The sequence below is a fragment of the Tachyglossus aculeatus genome, chromosome X1 (genome assembly GCF_015852505.1).
Source record: "Tachyglossus aculeatus isolate mTacAcu1 chromosome X1, mTacAcu1.pri, whole genome shotgun sequence".
Lineage (NCBI taxonomy): Eukaryota > Metazoa > Chordata > Mammalia > Monotremata > Tachyglossidae > Tachyglossus > Tachyglossus aculeatus.
Window position 1 is genome coordinate 114,937,243 of NC_052101.1, and position 20,701 is coordinate 114,957,943.

Consider the following 20,701-nt stretch of genomic DNA (forward strand, 5'->3'; position numbering starts at 1 on the left):
TTCCCGCCCCCCATCTCCCCCTTCCCAATCCAACATTCAACCGCCAAACACCGCCAGATGATCCACCCTGACCCTCCGCTTCCAGAGCCAGGTGGATATTCGTTATGTGGTAAGTCAGCCTTAACTGCTGAGCTGTTCAATCAACGGTACACACAATGCCCACAGTAAGTGCTCGATAAATACGACTGAATGAATGGTACTGATTGAGGGCTTACTGCGTGCAGAGCATTGGACTCAACGCTGGGGAGATTACGAGACAGAGATGGTGAACCTGTTCCCCCCACCCACAATGAACTTACAGTCTAGAGGGAGACATGAAAATAAATTAGGAACATGGACATAAATCCCATGAGGCTGAGGGTAGAGTGAATAGCAAGTGCTTGAAGGGGACAGATCCGAGTGCAGAGTTGATGCAAAAAGCGGGAAGGAGTAGGGGAAGTGAGGGCTCTTGGAAGAGATGTGATTTTAAAAAGGCTTTGAAAGCGGAGAGGGTGACTGTCCTCTGTCCGATAGGCAGGGGGGAGGGTGTTCCAGGTCAGAGGCAGGACACAGGCAAAAAGGTCGGCAGCAGGATAGACGAGATCGCGTTATAGTGAGTAGGTTGGCATTGGAGGCGCAAAGTGTGCAGGCTGGGTTTGTAATAGGAGATCAGCGAGGTAAGACAGGAGGGAGAGAGTTGATTGAACGCCTTAGAGCCAAAGGTAAGGAGTTTCTGTTTGACGCAGAGGTGGATGGGCAACCACTGGAGGTTCTTGAGGAGTGGGGAAAAGGCAGACTGAATGCTCAGAACCATTCGCCTACTTCCCACCTATACCAGAGAAGCAGTAATAATGGTATTTATTCAGCACTTGCTGCATGCACAGCACTGTATTAAGTGCTGGGAAAAACTACACAGATGGGAATTAGACGAGTCCTGTCCCTCAGGGAATTCACACTCTAAAATACCAATTGCTTCACAAGTGCTTCCTTGCTTTCTCTGAAAACCCAAACCGCTACCCAAATGCTCAATAAAAAAGGTTCCAAGCCAACAGAACACCCCCAAAATAGACCTAGTCCATGAAATTTGAAGGAGCCCCTAGTGTTCTAAGTGGAAAATTGGCAGCTTTACTCAGACCAATTCCCAATGGCTCCCCATTGGGGGTCTATCCAGAATCACATAATCAATCAGTAGTATATACTGAGTGTGAGGAAATGGAATGAGGCCTTCGCCGCAGGACTTCACTAAACTGGTCTACAGGATCGGCTTTCGATGCTTCCACTGCTTGGAACTCAGAACTGGTGAGATACCACTATAAGTTACACCCATCACTCCCCCTCTGTTGAAGAGCAGCACTCTCAAGCCTCCCAACAAGTGGGTGTGACACACTGACCCAGATTCTATGCTTTACGGCAGCTGCAGTGACTCAACTAGACGGACGAGCAAAACCAAAATCCAAAAACTAAAAGCAGAGATTAGAACCCCGCCTCTTGTCCAAACCCCTACCAGAGGAGCTGGGTGGTCAGAACAGAATCAAAGTTCCAAAGGAATCTTAAACGCACGAACCTCAGAGAGATGCCAATTTGGAGTGGCGGAAGAATCAAAATCCTGACTCCAACCTGAGCAAAGTCTAAAGCTGAACAGCTTCTGAAGGTTTTGTATTAGACAACTGACCCAGGGGGTAAGACTGCAGAATGTTGGTGAGATATTTAATTGCTTCAGGGTTAACTGTCACACACCCTACTCAGTGACAGCTGTGCCATAGTAATCTCAGACTCCAGAGAGTAGGAAGCAGCTTGGACTAATGGAAAGAGCCAGGGGATCTGGTTACTAACCCCAGCTATGCCACTTGCCTGCTGTTGGCCCTTAGGCAAGCCACTTCACTGGGCCTCAGTTTCCTCATCTGAAAAAAATGGGGATGCAATACCTGTTCTCCCTCCTACTTGACCACGAGCCTGGTATCAACAGCAGAGACTGTTTCTGACCTGATTGTCATATATATCTGCCCGAGTGCTCGGCACGCAGCAAGTTGGTTTTATTTTTAATGGTATTTAAGTGCTTACTAGGAGCTAGGAACTATCCTAATACTAATAATTATGGTACTTGTTAAACACTTATGTGCTAGGCACTGTACTAAGCACTGGGGTGGATAGAAGCAAATCGGGTTGGACAGTCCCTGTTTCACAAGGGGCTTACAGTCAGTCTTCATTTTACAGATGAGGTAACAGGCACAGAGAAGTGAGATGACTTGCCCAAGGTCACACAGGAGCCAAGTGTCAGAGCCGGAATTAGAACCCATAACCTTCTGACTCCCAGACCTATGCTCTAACCACTACGCCATACTGCTTCCCCTTAAGTGCTGGGGTAGATACAAGGTAATCAGGTTGGACACAGTCCACGTCCCACATGGGGCCCACAGTCTACATATGAGGTAACTGAGGCCCAGAGAAATGAAGCCAGTTGCCCAAGGTCACACAGCAGACAAGTGGCAGAGCCGGGACTAGAACCCAGGTCCTTCAGACTCCCAGGCCCGTGCTCTATCCACTAGACCACACTGCTTCTCAAGTGTTCTAATACCACTTTCATTATTATTATTAGAAATCTCTCTGTAAGCTTATTATGGGCAGAGAACATCCCTAATTATGTGGTACTGTACTCTTCCAAGTGCTTAGAACAGTGCTCTGCACATAGTAAGTGCTCAAGAGATACCACTGATTGATTGAGTTTCCTTTGAAAAGCACCGGAGAATACAGTTTCAATGTCTGCCTCCCCCAACCCTCCCAGCCCTGCCCAAGGAGGGGATGACTATCAGGATCCCCATTCTTTGCCGCATTGCTTTCATTTGAATTTCTAAAGGAAATATTTTGAGTGGCCCATCCCCCCCATCCCAGTCACCCCTCCAGGGCTACCTGGGCCTTCCTCCTGTCTGACCCCACTGGAGAACATTCGGAAGCTCATGGCTCTTGAACTAAGCCCTGCTTCTTGCCAGAGCGCAGAGCCACCTTTAAGTCGTTTCTGTGGCCATAATGCGCTGTAGCACTTATCGCTGTCCTCGTTGCCCTATGTTTGGTCTCTCATTTTCATCTCGCTTTATGGGTCCATCACCAACCTCCTCCCCCCACTCCCTTTTTCTAGACTGTGATCCCCTCTGAGCTAGCTAGGGGCTGTGATTAAGTCTCATCCTTGTTCCTTTCCCCAGCACTTAGTAACATTCATTCATTCATTCAATTGTATTTATGGAGCACTTACTGTGTGCAGAGCACCGTACTAAGCACTTGGAAAGTACAATTCAGCAACCAAGAGAGACAATCCCTGCCCACAACTGGCCCACAGTCTAGAGGTAGGAAGACAGACAGCAATACAAGTAATCAGGAATCAATATAAATACATAAAATGACAGGTATATATTCAAACATTCATAACAGTGCCTTGCTCACATACTTCTGAATGAATGATCTTAATGAGCTCCAGGCTACAACACTGTTGGACTTTTCAAAGTCTATGTCTCGAGGCTGAGGTTACCCAACAAAACTAGATGTTCTAGGATTTTCACTCGAGTGAAGATGAGAAAGAAACACCCAGAGACACAGTGAGAGAGAGAGAGAGAGAAACACGCAAAGAAACAGAAAAACAGAGAGAGAAAGAGAGAGAGAGAGAGAGAAATTAAAATGCCTTCTGGAAGAGCACTGTGACAGAGGTAATAATAATAATGATGATATCTATTAAGCGCTTACTATGTGAAACACACTGTTCTAAGAGGTGGTAGGAAAAGAGCCAAGACACCAAAATGTGCAATCGGACCATCCTCAGGACCTGGCCCCTTACCAGTGTCCTCAGCTCAGTCACAACAGGGCCTAAACCTTTTTCAAACCCCTAAGAAGCTTCCACAACAAGCATAGACTCTGACGATCAGCTTCACATATCTGCTCTCTTCACCCGCTTCTCCCGAGTTCTTCTCATTGGACCTCACTCCCACTTCTCCCACCTCCATCCTCTTACCCACACTGTTCCCGCAGCTTGGAAAGCCCCCCTCCCCAAATTCCAAGCCTTCCTAAAAACAAAAAAAAAAAATCACACCTCCTCCAATAAACCTTCCCTGATTAGTTCTCAGCCTTCCCAACCCCAGCCATCTCTAACACGTATGAATTTTTAATACCTGCCTTTAGTACCTACACATGTTATTATATGGGTATTCAATCATACATTCAGGTATTTATTCTGATTACTCCATTTGTACATATTTTTCTCTCTGCTTCCCCAATTAGTGTGTACACTCCTTGTGGGGAAAAAACAGGTCTCTCTTTTCTACTGTACTTTCCCCAGAGCTTAGTATAGGGCATCACACCCAATGGGACCTCGATAAATCCCATTACAGCAACTTCTCAAAGTCATCTGATAGGGATAAGATAGGTGGCTCCGATACAAGAAACTTCCTTCTTCAAAAAATTCCACACCCGTTCAATCCAGATGGCGCCAAATTGCCGAGTCTAAGCAGATCATGATTTCATGTTCTAAAGCTAAAACATGCAGAACATCTTCTGAAGGGCATCTTCTCACCAAGAGGAACCAAACAAAAAATTCAAATCTTAAAATGCATATCACCACCAAAAGGGGGGAGGATGACCATTAAACTTCCAAAAAAGCACCCAAGAGAGATGCAATAAAGCCCTTTTTACTGTCCATTTAAACTAGTTGCATATTAAAGAGTTTGTTTTCATAAAAATACTTAATCTCCACATTTCCAAAGAGAGCTGCTTTTCCTGAACCCTGTATGATCATTTATCACACTGGACTGAAATGTGTTAAAGATGAGTTTTTCACTTGTAAACTCCAGGGTTTGACATCCTCTAGACTGTAAACCCATTGAAGGCAGGGATCATATCTGCCAACTCTGTGCCAACTCTGTTCTCTCTCAAGTGCTGAGAGAAAAGGCATGGCTGAGTGGATAGAGCATGGACCTGGGTTCTAATCCCCATGTCTGTTGTGTGACACTGGACAAGTTACTTCACTTCTCTGGGCCTCAATTCCCACATCTGTAAAATGGGGATTAAGATTGTGAGTCCCATGTGGGATAGGGACTGTGCCCAACCTGATTACCTTGTATCTCCTCCAACGCTTAGAACAGTGCTTAATGCATAGTAACTGCTTAACAAGTACCATAATTAACAACTCTGTTGTAGTGTACTCTCCCAAGCACTTCCATGCCATTGCCAGATGGATGGGATTGGATTGGGGCCTATCCTACAAAATGATTTGAGGAATAATGATTGGAAAGCATCCAATTGGCGGTTGGGGGGGACAAATCACACTGCCATTTGGCCAAACTGAATGGTTGGCTGGGTTTTTTTGTTTTTTGTTTGCTTTTTGGGGGGTGGTCTTCAAACATGAAATCAGCCAGTAGTGGCTGGCCTAGGCAAAATGCACTTGTGGCAGCAGCTGCTAAGGCTACCTTCACCCGTGACATTCTTTTTCTCTTCTGAAGTCATGACGTGGTATTACAGGAACATCAGCAGCCATAGTAGAGCCCCAAAGTCGGTTTTTAAGTATCTATGGGAGCAATTTTATTCAATTCTCCAAGCAATCAAAATTTGGTTCAGATCCTTCTTGGCTCTTCTGTCATTAACTGTTTGGAGCTGTCACAATTATTTTTAAAAAGTGATTTTTTTTTTTAACCAAACATGAAAGTACTATTAAGTCCAAACGGGGTCTGGGGAGTTGAGTTCTTCAAAAACCTCTTATCATGGGGGTGGGGAAATCACATCATAGTGATCCTCGATTCAATGAGAATGAGTTTTGGGAGAGCGATGCCTTTTGATGCACACCTCTTTTGAAACAAATGTCACAGTAACCACTACCAGAAGGTTTTATGTCCTTGCCACATATGGTTAAATTTCTGTGCGATAAATACGCCTGGTTCAGCCATAACCACGCTTTCAGGACAGATTCAAAGCCTTATTGAAGGCACATCTCCAGGAAGCCTTCCCTCACTAAGCACCCCACTTCCTCTTCCACTCCCTTCTACATCACCCTGACTTGCTCCCTTTGTTCTTCCCTCCTCCCAGCCCCACGGCACTTAAATACATACCTGTCATTTATTTTTTTATATTACTGTGTCTCCCCCCCCCCACCCCAAGACTGTAAACTCGTTGTGGGTAGGGAATGTGTCTGTTTATTGCTGTATTCTCCCAAGTGCTGAGTACAGTGCTCTGCACACAATACACGCTCAATGAATGCGCCTGAATGAACAGAATGGGATCCGGACACATTCTTCAGACATCGAGCCTGCTTGGGTCCAAATTCTCAAAAAAAAAAAACTGCTCATGCCCTGTGGGTAGTGGTCAATCCTGCAAATACATGGGGGCGAGTTTACCTCAATACGAGGTTTTGCAAGAATATAACCTTCAGCGTGGCTCAGTGGAAAGAGCACAGGCTTTGGAGTCAGTGGTCATGGGTTCAAATCCCACTTCCGCCACTTGTCAGCTGTGTGACTTTGGGCAAGTCACTTAACTTCTCTGTGCCTCAATTACCTCATCTGTAAAATGGGGATTGACTGTGAGCCCCCCGTGGGACAACCTGATCACCTTGTAGCCTCCCCAGTGCTTAGAACAGTGCTTTGCGCACAGTAAGCGTTTAATGCCATTATTATTATTATTTTTATTATTATTATTATAAGAGAACCTGGTCGGGGGGGTGAGATGCTGTAATGCATATTATCACGTGGCCCACAGTACAATAAGGCTCAGGCAAATGCCACATGCGTGCCCACAACTGTTTCTTCCTACACCAAATCTCCCTGGGCCAAATGGTGAAGCGTATTATACCAGAAGAGATTTACGTGGGAGGAAGAATGGCCCCGAATTCTTACATCATGTTATATTTCAAACTGTGTCATGAAAACACAGGTCACAGCAAAACAAACTGGTTAATCGTTTCCTCCGTACGCTGTGCTCAGGTTCCATAGCCTTGTGGACTATGTCAAATCCGAGCATTCTAACGCAGTCTCCTAATGCAGGTTAGGCAATTGCCACTGCCAAAAGAAATTTTAAAAAGGTAAAATATTCCAAGAAGCAAGAAGCAGACACACTGTACACCAGATAGCTACAGGCCACCTGACCCCCTAAGTCCCAGATTTGATTTGCTTTCTGGGACCGGACAAACAAAAATGGGAAGCTCCGGGCATTTGCCGAGGAGTTTACAAAATGTGTCCGAGATGCCCTAGTTGCCTGGTGCTTTTGTCCTAAAGTAAACAGAAACTAAAGAATGAAGCGAGACCGTCCTTATTCATCCACACAATGCGTTGCCTTTGAAACCTAATTATGGCCACCCCAGTAGCAACAATGTGCACAATATCACTTCTGACCAGACCCTAAAGAACGCTAATGAGATTAACCCGTGGGGCTGAATGTTGTGTCATCCATTCCACAGGGGCAATTGTGCAAGTTTTGATGATGCAAAGAATAGCCTGTCTCTCAGTTAAACGAGATACATGCTTCGTCCTCAATCCAGATACAAATGGGGTTTCCCCTGCCTCCAGATCTGATTCCCAAGGTTGATAAAGCAGCCAATGAAATTTGCCAACCCTTGGCTGGGCCCCTAATCCTGATCCAGAATGTCTATTAACCACTAAATTTTTCCCCCCAACTGGATTCACGCTTTTAAGTGTCCCTCTCCCTTCCCAAAATATATTTATGGTATTTGTTAAGCACTTATTACTTGCCAGCCACTGTACTAAGCGAAGAGGTAGATAAACGATAATCCGGTTGGACATGGTCTATGTCCCACGTGGGGCTCACAGTCTTAATCCCTCATTTTACAGATGAAGGAACCAAGGTACAGAAAAGTGAAGTGACTGGCACAAGGTCACACAGCAGACAAGTGGTGGAGCCAGGATTAGAATCCAGGTCCTCTGACTCCCAGGCCCAAGCTCTCTCCACTGTGTTACGCTGCTTCCCAAAGATCTTAAAACTGACATTAGGAAGAAAAAACCAATAGGCTTCCGTTCCTACCATCACCAAAATCTCTACACTCACAGTGGTTTGGGTTGGAAAAGGAAGTCGAATAGAGGACAGGAAAATGTCTGCAGATTGGATCAAGCTCCCCCCTAGTTTGTATCTAAATAATAATAATGGTGGTATTTGTTAAGCACTTACTACGTGCCAAGCACTATTCTAAGCACTGGGGTAGATACAAGCTAATCAGATTGGATGCAGTCCCTGTCCCACATGGAGCCCACAGTCTTAATCCCCATTTTACAGATGAGGTAACTTGCCCATGGTCACACAGCAGACACGAGGAAGAGTCAGTATTAGAACCCTCATCCTCAATTCCAGGCCTGGGCTCCTTCCACTAGGTCATGTTGCTTCTCAAAATAATGGGCTTCCCAACGACAGCGGAAAGCCTGCTAGACAGATTCCAAAAGACCTGTAACATATTAATGATGATGATAATAATAATAATATTTGTTAAGTGCTTACTATGTGGCAGGCACTATCCAAAGGGGTTGACCAGAAGGCCCCAAAAGCTAGGAAGCAAAAGCCTTCCCAGACACCCGTGTCATCTTGGCTTTAGCCATTTCATGGTGGAAAGGAAAGGGCACATCCACCACATGTCTGCTGGGTGACCTCAGGCAAGTCACTTCACTTATCCGTGCCTCAGGTATCTCATCTGTAAAATGGAGTTGAGGCTGTGAGCCCCACATGGGATAAGGGCTGTGCCCAACTAGACATGCTTTACCCACCCCAGTGCTTAGTATAGTGCCTGGCACATAGTAAGTGCTTAATGAATACCATCATTATCAGTATTATTACTGCTATCTCCTCAACCTCTCCCTCCCTCTTCAGGTACCAACTCTGATAATGTCCTCTCCCAAGCGCTCAATAAATACCGCCAATTGATCGATTGACTGGATGACAGGGTTTTCTCTCAACACTCCCTCCCAAGAGAATGGACAAGCTAGGTTCTCTTGCTCCGGCACCCGGGATAACACAAAAAGCTGTTTTTCTCTTAACAAAGCTCTCATCTGTGCGCCGGCAAAAATATAAAAAGCAACTTAATATTGGGAGCAAATCAAAAAACATTACTCATCAGGGTGCCTTACGTCTTACAGGCAAGTCACTGTGACATGGTATAGAAAAATGTAAGTCGAGGTCTGCGGCTGCAAAAATCGTGCCGGGGCCGGTATTATTTTTCGATGCTCTGGACTGCGACTTCATTCTGGTGGAGTAGGCACAAGCCTTTGTTTTCTAACGCCTAATCTCCATCTACCAAACGAACCCAATGGCCGCTTCAACGGCAGGAATCGTCGCCCAGAGGCACGAGGCCGGGCTGCCCAGCCAGAGTAACAAAGAGCAATAGTCATGGCAAGAAGCAGAAAGGAGTACAGATGAGCCAGGATGGCAGAGCAAATAAAACCCTACTGGAAAGTGAACTTTCAGCCATTTTCCGGCCTGCACGACTACCCCAGGGATCAAAGGATAACCGGGGGACATGACCGGCCGCAAGCTACCATAGCATCGGGTTTCGGGATGGGAAGATCCACTGGGTCCCCTCACTCCCGGATTTCCAATGCTGCCCATTCCCCACCACTCCCTTCTAAATTGAAGCCTCAGGCAGAGAATGACTGTATTTCAGAGACAAACTCCAAAGGTCCACTACTACAGTACAGTCCACCAGTGGACATTCTGTCCAGGAAAACACTTTCCACCTCCCTCCCTCTACCCCAATCCCACACCCGAGGTTAGTGGCAGCCATCTGGGGCTACCTCTTTCTCCAGCACCTCCCGCTCAAGACCGACATTCCGACCCAAAAGGATCGTCAGATCAGAAATCTCCTCGGCCAGAACCAACCACCAAAGTGAGGTTCTTCGGAACGCTACTTCAAGGACTCATGGACGCCAGTAGAGACGCAAAGCCGCATCAACTTGGAAATCAAATCATTCTAAAAAGATATTTCTGCTCTTCTTGCTCATGACTCAATGGTCAACACTGGCCAGTGTTAGAGGCGGGAAGGACTGACCCTCGGTTTCCTCCAGGTGGACAGCCCATAAATTCCCATTCAACTATCCAGATGGACTGTCCATATGGGTGGCATCAACTGGGTAGCCGTTCCATTAATCTTCCCCCGTACCGCCATCCTGAACTGGGCATAACTAGTAACTGTAGATCAACGGATGGCATTTCATGATTTAGAAGCAATAAGGCCTAGACTGTGAGCCCGTTGTTGGGTAGGGACCGTCTCAATATGTTGCCAACTTGTACTTCCCAAGTGCTTAGTACAGTGTTCTGCACACAGTAAGCACTCAATAAATACAATTGAATAAATGAATGATAGGGCCCAGGCCTGGGTTCTAATCCCCGCTCTGTCACTTGTCTGCTCTGTGACCTCGAGCAATTCACTTCACTGGGCCTCAACTACTTCATCTGTAAATTGGGGGTGAAGACTGAGCCCCATATGGGACAGGGACAGTGTCCAGCCTGATTACCTTTTATCTGCCCCAGTGCTTAGTACAGTGCCTAGTACATAGTAAACACTTACATACCATTTAACAGTGCTTTGCACATAGTAACTACTTAACAAATGCCATCATTATTATTATATTTTTTTAAAAAAAGTTCCTGCTATGTGCAAAGCCCTTGAGAGAGTCCACCGGAAGCCCAAGACACTGTCCTTCTCCTTGGGACAAGGGAATCAATGATATTTATTGAACGCTTACTGTGTGCACTGTACTAAGCACTAGGGAGAGTACAACACAAGAGTTGGTAGACCCGAACCCTGCCCCAACAATTAAGACATCAATTTTAAAACTGGGGAAGCGGAGGACAAACGAAAAGGATACCTACAACAGGTACTAGATGCCACGACTGAATAATAATAATGGTATTTGTTAAGCACTTACTATGTGCAAAGCACTGTAATAAGGGCTGGGGTGGATACAAGTAAATCAGGTTGGACACAGTCCCTGTTCCCACATGGGGCTCACACTCAATCTCCACTTTCCAGATGAGGTAACTGAGGCACAGAGAAGTTAAGTGACTTACCCAAGGCCACACAGCGAACAAGCAGACAGCTGGTTCTGCACTTAGAGAAGCAGAATGGCTTAGTGGATAGAGCACAGGTCTGGAAGAGCTGAGGGGATGAGTGTGAGTACCTACGTACAGAGGGAGGCTGCTGGGCTTGATACAATTTGGGGTGTGGAGAAGTCAATCAGGGACGGCTTGGGGGGGTGCAATCTGAAGGTGGGGAGAGCTGTGGTCTGGCAGATCTGAAAAACGAGGATGACCGCCGTATGGCTTGAGTGCTTAAAATCCAAAAGGTCACAGAAGGCCCTGACAGATTTTTTCTTTGGGATTTACTATGGTACGCCTTAAGCACTTACTAACTGTAGGCAAAGCACTGTGCAAAAGTGTTGGCAGAGATCAGACACTGTTCCTCTCTTACCCGGAGCTCCTGGTCTCAGAGGGAAGTAGTCCTGGGTTTTTTGGGGTCCATTTTACAGAGAGGGTACAGAGAGGTTCAGGGGCTTGCTCCAAGTCACACAGCGGATCTGCGACAGAGCTAGGATTAAAACCCAAGTCTCCTGACTCCCAGCCACCTGCTCTTTCCCCTGGGCAAAATGACCCCCCCGATAAAGCCAGGAAAACTGCAGGAATGAACAAAAGACCTGATCAACTTTTGGGCTCATCAGACTGTAAGTTCTGAAGGAGGAATCATGTCTTTCACTTCCTTGGTAATCAATCCTCCTAGTACCGTGCTCTGCCCAACATAAGGGACTCGACACATTCCGCTGATGCTGGCCAGGAAGCCCTACCCCCAAAAAAGAATATCAGAATCACAGGGACAAGCAACACTCGCGTCCTCCTAGAAGTGCAAGTTTGTTGTGGGCAGGGAATGTGTCTACCAACTCTTTTGGTGTAGTCTCCCACGTGCTTAGTACAGTGCTCGATATATCAACCCTATTTAAAGTCCCTCCAAAGGAGTGAAGTGGGGATGTTTTTAGTGCTAACTTGAAGCCACCAGGAAACCAGTTTTGGGGCAAGGGAAGTGACCTTCATTCATTCATTCGTATTTATTGAGAGCTGAATATGTGCAGAGCAATTCTATTTTGATGGTATTGACACCTGTCTACTTGTTCTGTTTTGCTGTCTCCCCCTCCTAGACTGTGAGCCCGTTGTTGGGTAGGGACTGTCTCTATATGTTGTCAAATTGTACTTTCCAAGAGCTTAGTATAGTGCTCTGCATATACAGTAAGCACTAAATAAATACGATTGAATGAATGAATGAATGAATACTAAGTGCTTGGGAAAGTACAACAATAAACAGGCACATTTCCTGTCCACAACGAGCTTACAGCCTGGGAGGCAGTGGGGGGCCAAGGAAAACAAAGGGAGCAAGTCAGGGCAATGCAGAAAGGAGTGGAAGAAGAGGAAAAGTGGGGGGGAAGGGCTTGACTCCTGACCCTACTCAATCCAGTTTCCCTTTAGCCCTCACACTTTTTGATGGGCTTTTATCCTTGTTGTGCTCTGTCCCTGGAAGTCTGTCAGCCCGCCTCGTCTGCTTCAGTAGATTGCAAACTGGATGGGCACGGACATATCAGCACAAAACTGCTGACCATATGCCACAGATTCCAGACCCCAAGATCCCTGTAACTTTCCATAACATCGATAACGGAACCATCATTAGAAAGGTTGCAGAATATGGCAGAGGACAGGACGCCCTGGAGAAAGTATATCCATGAAGTCGCTATGAATTGGAGGCAACTCGACGGCACTTAATAATAATAAGATCCCTGTAAAAATGAGTGATCCCATCATGGATTAGGAGTCGAGAAGGTACTAAGTGCCTGTTAAAATGGGACAAGTCCCAGAAATGTGAAAGGGCTGGACAATACAACTCTGCTGCATTGTACTCCCAGACTAAGCCCCACTTTTCCTCATCTCCCATTCCCTTCTGAGTCACACTGACTTGCTCCGTTTGCTCTTCCCCCCTCCCAGCCACACAGCACTTATACATATCTGTAATTTCATTTATATTGATGTCTTTTTACTCGTGTTGATGTCTGTCTCCTCTCCCCCTTCCCCCCAGACTGTGAGCTCATTGTGGGCAGGGGCTGTCTTTACTGCTGTACTGTACTTTCCCAAGCGCTTAGTACAGTACTCTGCATACAGTAAGAGCTCAATAAATACAATTGAATTGAATTCTCCCCCAAGTGCAAGCGCTTAGCCTCAGGACTCCGCACACAATAAGTGCTCACTAAATATCTTCGATTCATCAGTGATAACAATCCAGTCTGTGAGAATCGCTGCCATCCCAATGCTCAAGAGCCCTGCCCTGAAGGGTGAGCCCTGCAGGTGGGGCGTGCTTAGTACATTGCCTTGCACACAGTAAGCACTCAATAAATACAACTGAATGAATGAATGAGGCATAGAATAAAACAGTTCGATTTTCTTCCTCCTCAGCAAGGTCTGGTGAGGGGACAAGGTAGAAGTCAGCTGAAATGGGATCAGTGGTCTCGGTTTCTCATTAGTCCAAATTTTCAAGAGGGAACTGTAGCAATGCCTCCTGTAATAAGCCTTTGGACCAAATCTCTTTGATGCCCCAGACTACTTGGGGATGAGCTGAGCCGACAGGAGATTAACTAAAGGCCGACCTCCATCATAAAAGATGGAGGCAGCACGAGAAGCAGCATGGCGTAGTGGACAGAGCAAGGGCCTGGGAGTCAGAAGGTCATGGGTTCTAATTCCGACTCTGCCACTTTGCTGTGTGACCTTGGGCAAGTCACCTCACTTCTCTGGGCCTCAGTTCCCTCATCTGTAAAATGGGGATTGAGACCGTGAGCCCCACGTGGGGCAGGACTCATTAACTACCTTCGATTGATCAGTGAGGATGATCCAATTTGTGAGAATCGCTGCCATCCCAATGCTCAAGAGCCCTGCCCCCTTCCCCTCCACACAGTACTTGTATATATTTGTACATTTTTACTATATTTTATTAATAATGTGTATATAGCTATAATTCTATTTACTCTGATGGCACTGACACCTATCTACTTGTTTTGTTGTCCGTCTCCCCCTTCTAGACTGTGAGCCTGTTGTTGGGTAGGGACCGCCTTTATATGCTGCTGATTTGTACTTCCAAGTGCTTAGCTCAGTATTCTGCACACAGTAAGCGCTCAAATACAACAATGAATGAACCCCATCTGCTTGTATCCACCCCAGCGCTTAGTACAGTGCCTGGCACACAGTTAAGCACTTAACAAATACCATAATTATTATTATAAAAGGGGATTTTACTAATGATACATAATATGGACAACAGTAATTAAATCCTACTCCCTCTGATTTAGACTGTGGGACAGAGAATGTATAATAATAATGGCATTTATTAAGCGCTTACTATGTGCAAAGCACTGCTCTCCAACTTGATTAACTTACCCCAACACTCAGCACATTATAAGCACCTAAATACCATTAATATTGTTGCTAAACGCCCAATGACTAAAAGAGGAAGATGAGGATAAAAGCAGAAGTGGGGAATTCAATAACAAGCAGGTAACACTTGAGTGCCAAAGTGGCATCGTCAGAACGGCCTTGAAGAATAAATGGTTTGGTGGAGTCGAGAGGGGAAATGGTTGATCAGTGGGTTGGCGTGGAAGAGTGCCAAATGAGGTAGTTAAAGTTGGCTTGGAGGAAGTGAAGTGCGAACTAGGTGTGGAGAGAGGTGGGTGGGAGATGCACCTTGAAACTGATAGCGAGGGGGGGGGGCGGGGGGAACCGTTCTATGCAATAAGAAATGAGGCAGCAATTGGAGGTGTTTGAGGAAGACACTGGACAAAGTTGTTGCATCGACTTTTCTTCCCGAATTAGCGCAATGTGCGCAAGAATCCGTTTCCAGAAGTTTCCCCAAAGTGCTCCCTTATGGTAATCACTCAGCTTCCTTCGTAGGACACCTCTAAACTACAGGATTGGCTGTTTTAGGTGGGTTCTTTTCCGATTAAGTTAAATTCGAATGGCCATTTTGCTAGATTTCAGTTATTTTTGCATCCCTTTCCACTTCGTTCTTGCTCTAAAAGCAGAAATGCAATACGGGCGAAAAGCGCCTCGGGAGCGGGGAACGTATCTACCGACTCTGTTGCATTGTGCTCTCCTAAACGTTCAGTCCAGTGTTCTGCCCACAGAACGCGCTCGATAAGAGCCACGGGCATTTAGACCCTGCCAAACATTCACGGTTTTAACCCCAAAAACGCAATCCGCTCCCCAATTGAGAAATACCCACCCCCCCACCACCACCACCCCATCTCCCTGTAAACCGATCCCTCTCTGACTTCTGGAGTCACCTTGCAAGTGCTCCCAAATCATGGCGGGCCGCTTTCCCTGTAATTAATTAGTAAGTCAAAATGCCAGGTAACCAGGAGGGGAAAAAAAAAAAAAGAAAGAACGTCTCGAGCAACCTGAACCGACCTACCTTTCTAGAACAAAATGCTCACAAACCCTTCCAGCCTGCCCATAGGTACTGATTATTTGCACCTTCTGGAATGTGACTGTATCCCGGAGTCGAGTCCGGGCTTCTACAGCCCCACCTGCGGAGGGACTTTACCCGGAAAGTACCCAATTTGAGCCTAAAAGCCGTCGCATAGATTCTAGGCTGGGAAAGCCCGGGGTCCAGCCAGCCTTCTCCCAACTGGCCCCTACGCACCCTCAAGTGGCTCCCAGTCGCCTCGCACACGCCAGAGCAGCCGGAGGTCCAGAAAGAGGGACAGCCCGCCTTTACCGCCCGCTTGCAAGCCCGAGACCACCCGCAAACTCCATCCGATGCGCCTTTTGTGCCCCCGGAGACTGCTCCGAGCAAACAGAGGCTTGGACGCCGGGCGAAAGCCCCGCACACCCCAATTACCAAATGTCACACACACGACACGCACACACCACACACACACACTTCCTCTCTCGCGCGCGCGCGCCCTATTGTACACCAACTCCTTTTCCCCGGAGCCGCCTCACCACCTCCTAGTCCTTGTCCCCTGCCAATTCCCGATCCGCGCAGGGACGGCAATGGGGATCCGATCTCGAGTGGGGTGGGGGGAGAAACAGGAGGCAGGGCGATGGGGGCCAGTGAAGAGGAGGGATGCACTAGAGAAAGCGACGCTGGGAGGGGTGGGGACGCGGCCCCCCCGGGGGGGGGGCGGGTGACGAAGGGGGAAGGAGCTGGCACAGCGCAGTTATGCCAATTAGCGCCTCGGAGCCTGGGGGAGGTAGGGACGCCCCTCGGAGGAACCATTTCCCCGCCCGGAATCCCAATAATCATCACCACAATAAAAAGAGCAAGGGATGGGGACGGGGGACCCCGGAGGAGGGGAGACCCGGCCCGGGGCGGTAAAGCGCTCAATCGCCTTCAGAGGAGACCGCCCCCGTCCGCCGCCGCCGCCACCACCCTCCCGCCCCCTGGGCCCGGGCGCCGCTGGAGACAATGAGCGGGGGAGGGCGGTGTCGTGAGGAAGCGGCGGGGCCTGGGCCCCACGGTTCTCGCCGGCCCAACCGCCATGCCGCCTCCGCCGGGGGGCGGCCCCGGGCGGAAAGGTGTGCGGGAAGGGGAAAAGAGGGGGAAGAATGGGGAAAAGAGGGAGGGGAAGGGCGGAGGAAGGAGAGAGGAGAGCTGGTGCGGCCTCCTCTACCGAGGACCCTGCGGCCTCACCTGCGCTTCGTCCCGAGCTGATCACGGACGAAGCAACGGTCGCCGGTTCCTCCGCTCAGGCCGGAACGCCCCCTCCCCCCAACCCCACTCTCCTCCTCCTCCCCCGTCGTGCTCGTTCCGTTCCACCCCCCCCCCCCCCTTTTCAGCCGTCGAGCCCACCGCAGCGCAGGCTCCCACCGCGATCGCCCCGCCCCGCCCCGCCCGCCATTGGTCCTCGGCGCCCACACCCGCCTGCTCATTGGCTCTTTTGGAGGCCCCGCCCACCTCCGCTCCGCCGATCAACAGGAGCAGCACCCGCCCCGGGCCTGAATGGAAGCGGAGGGGTGGGGGGGCGGGGGGAAGAGAGCGGGGGAGAAGCCGGGAGAAGGGAAATGGGGAGGGAGGGAGACTAGGAATGACATCCTCCTCTGATTGGTCGAGGGGTCCGGCCTTTCCATTGGCTTTGAAGGGGCGGACCTGGTCCGGCCCCGCCGCACCCTCCCACGTGCCCGCTGCCCTGCCCGGCTCCAATTGGCTCCAAAGGACAGGGCTTCGAAGGGCGGGGCTGTCCGCCAACCGGCAGGCGGGACCGCTTCGGGTGGACAACGCAGGTTCGGCTCCGCCCCCGGGGCAGACCAGCTGAATTCCTATTGGCTGGGGTGAAGCGGGGAGGGCGAGCCGGACGTGCGATCATAGGCTGAGAAATGTGTCACTCACGTCCCCCTCTTTCTCCTCCGCCCCTGCTATCGGGCTGGGAAATGAGTACGTGTTGCCCGGCACAACAGCCGTTGCGGGCACGGGCAGGCCACACCGGCGAGAGGGAGGAGAGGCGAGGCGAAGAGCGGGGCCAGGTCAGACCAGGCTTGGAGGGAAGGGGATGCTACAGGGGTACCTAGGGCCTAGGTTTTACCTATAATCCTAATTGTGGTATTTGTTAAACGCTTACTCTGTGCCCGGCACTGTACTAAGCGCTATGGTGGATACGAGCAAATCGGGTTGGACACTGTCCCGGTCCCACATGGGGCTCTCAGTCTCAATCCTTTGGGCAAGTCACTTCACTTTCTTGGGCCTCAGTTACCTCATCTGTAAAATGGGGATTAAGACTGTGAGCCCCACGTAGGACAACCTGATCACCTTGTATCCCCCCCCCCCCCAGCGCTTAGAACAGTGCTTTGGACATAGTAAGCACTTAATAAAATGCCAATATTATTATTATTAATCCCCATTTTCCAGATGAGGTCACTGAGGCCCAGAGAAGTAAAGCAACCTGCCCAAGGTCACACAGCAGACGAGCAGCAGAGTCGGAATTAGAACCCACGACCTTCTGACACCCAGGCCCGTGTTCTATCTGCTGCGTCGTGGTGCAGCTCTACACGGGGTGACATTCATTCATTCAACCGTATTTATTAAGCACTTACTGTGTGCAGAGCACTGTACTAAGCGCTTGGGAAAGTACAATAATAATAACGGTACTTGCTAAGCGCTTACTATGTGCCAAGCACTGTTCTAAGCGCTGGGGTAGGTACAAAGTTATCAGGTTGTCCCACATGGGACTCACAGTCTTAATCCCCATTTTACAGATGAGGTAACTGAGGCACAGATAAATTAAGTGACTCTCCGAAAGTCACACAGCTGACGAGTGGCAGAGACAGGATTAGAACCCACAACCTCTGACTCCTAAACCCATGCTCTTTCCACTAAACCGCGCTGCTTCCCCTATACAACAATAAACAGTTACAATCCCTGCCCACAACAAGCTCAGTCTGGAGAAGCAGCGTGGCTTAGTGGAAAGAGCCCGGGCTTTGGAGTCAGAGGTCATGGGTTCAAATCCCTGCTCCCCCGTGTAACTTTGGGCAAGTCACTTAACTTCTCTGTGCCTCAGTTACCTCATCTGTAAAATGGGGATTAAGACTGTGAGCCCCCCGTGGTACAACCTGATCACCGTGTAACCTCCCCAGCGCTTAGAACAGTGCTTTGCACATAGTAAGTGGTTAATAAATACTATTATTATTATTATTAGAGGGCCAATACCCCCCCCACACACACCTGCCAAACTCCTAGCTGTGTGTGAGGGCACTGTTCTCCCTAAAGGGCTCCGACAAGACCGATAAATGGAAAGCCTAAAAAACTGGTTTCTGCTGCCCCATTAGCTCTGTGGAGTTTGCCTGACCCTCTCCAGCCCTGTACCACTGGCCCCTGCCCCCACTTTGTTACAATAAAAAAAAATAACAAATGATATTTGTTAAACACTTACAACGTGCCAGGCACTGTACTAAATAGATACAAGCTAAGCAGTTTGGACACAATCCATGTCCCACGTGGAGCTCACAGCCTTAATCCCTATTATACAGATGAGGTAACAGGCAGAGAATCAATCAATCAATCGTATTTATTGAGTGCTTACTGTGTGCAGAGCACTTTACCAAGAGCTTGGGAGAGTATGCTATAACAGACTTGGTAGACATTTCCTACCCACAGTGAGCTTATGGTCTAATGAAGTGACTTGCTCAAGATCACCCAGCAGACAAATGACAGAGCTAGAATAATAATAATAACTAGTATTTGTTTAAGCGCTTACTATGTGCCAGGTACTGTACTAAATCCTGGGGTGGATACCAGCAAATCCCTGTCCCACATGGGGCTCACAGTCTCAATCCCCATTTTACAGCAGCAACATGAGAAGCCGCATGGTTTAGTGGGTAGAGCGCGGGCCTGGAAGTCAGAAGGTTGTGGGTTCTAATCCCAGCTTTGCTACTCATCTGCTGTGTGACCTTGGGCAAATCACTCTCTGTGCCTCAGTTACATCATCTGTAAAATGGGAATTGAGACTGTGAGCCCCATGTGGGACAGAGACTGTGTCCAACCCAATTTGCTGTACCCACCCCAGTGCTTAGTACAGTGTCTGGCACATAGTAAGCACTTTATACCATAATAATTATTATCATTATTATTACAGATAACTGAGGCCCAGAGAAGTGAAGTGACTTACCCAAGGTCACACACAGCAAAGTGGCAAAATCGTGATTAGAACCCAGACTAAACCCCCTTTTCCTCAGTTCCCCCTCCCTTCCACATCACCTGACTCACTCCCTTTGCTCTTCCCTGCCTCTCCCCACCCCACAGCACTTATGTGTATATATATATATATATATATATATATATATATATATATACATAATTTATGTTTACTTGTATTGATGTCTGTCTCCCCCTCACCAGACTGTAAACCCGTTGTGGGCAGGGATTGTCTCTACTGCTGTATTGTACTTTCCAAGGACTTAGTACAATGCTCTGCACACAACAAATGCAGAGAAGCAGCGTGGCTCAGTGGAAAGAGCACGGGCTTTGGAGTCAGAGGTCATGGGTTCAAGTCCCGTCTCCACCAACTGTCAGCTGTGTGACTTTGGACTGTCTCTATGTGTTGCCCATTTGTACTTCCCAAGCACTTAGTACAGTGCTCTGCACATAGTAAGCGCTCAATAAATATGATTGATTGATTGATTGATTTGGGCAAGTCACTTAACTTCTCTGTGCCTCAGTTACCTCATCTGTAAAATGGGAATTAAGACTGTGAGCCCCCCATGGGACAACCTCATCGGTAAAATGGGAATTAAGACTGTGAGCCCCCCGTGGGACAACCTGATCACCTTGTAACCTCCCCAGAGCTTAGAACAGTGCTTTGCATTCATTCATTCATTCAATTGTATTTATTAAGCGCCTACTGTGTGCAGAGCACTGTACTAAGCGCTTGGGAAGTACAAGTTGGCAACATAGTAAGCGCTTAATAAATGCCATTAAAAAAATGATCACTAAATACAATTGAATTAATGAATGAACCCATGACCTTCTGACTCCCTGGCCAATGGAAGGAGAACACAGGTCCTCTGACTCCCAAGCCTGGGCTTTTTCCACTAGGCTGTACTGCCTCCCCCATTCACTCTAGCACTCCCAATGAGCAAGTGACCCTTACGCCAGCCGTCACTCCCTCAACGCTCTAAAGCTGCATGGCATGGAGCCTGGCCAGGGCTAAGCCCCAGAGCCCTTCCCCTCTTCCTCCACCTC

The 20,701-nt window shown here is 48.3% G+C and overlaps 1 protein-coding gene and 1 non-coding gene across 4 annotated transcripts in view; both read right to left on the reverse strand.

Annotated features, from left to right (window-relative positions):
- Positions 1-16,713, reverse strand: part of KDM4B (lysine demethylase 4B) — a 219,573-nt gene extending 202,860 nt beyond the window's left edge. For all 3 annotated transcript variants that reach the window (XM_038772313.1, XM_038772312.1, XM_038772315.1), the window contains exon 1: positions 16,661-16,713. The gene's annotated coding sequence lies outside the window, so the exon portion shown is untranslated. The remainder of the gene's footprint in view (positions 1-16,660) is intronic.
- LOC119920624 lies at positions 8,349-8,409 on the reverse strand. The gene has a single exon (XR_005448355.1). It is a non-coding gene; the product is annotated as a U7 small nuclear RNA (small nuclear RNA).
- Positions 16,714-20,701: the final 3,988 nt, after the last annotated feature.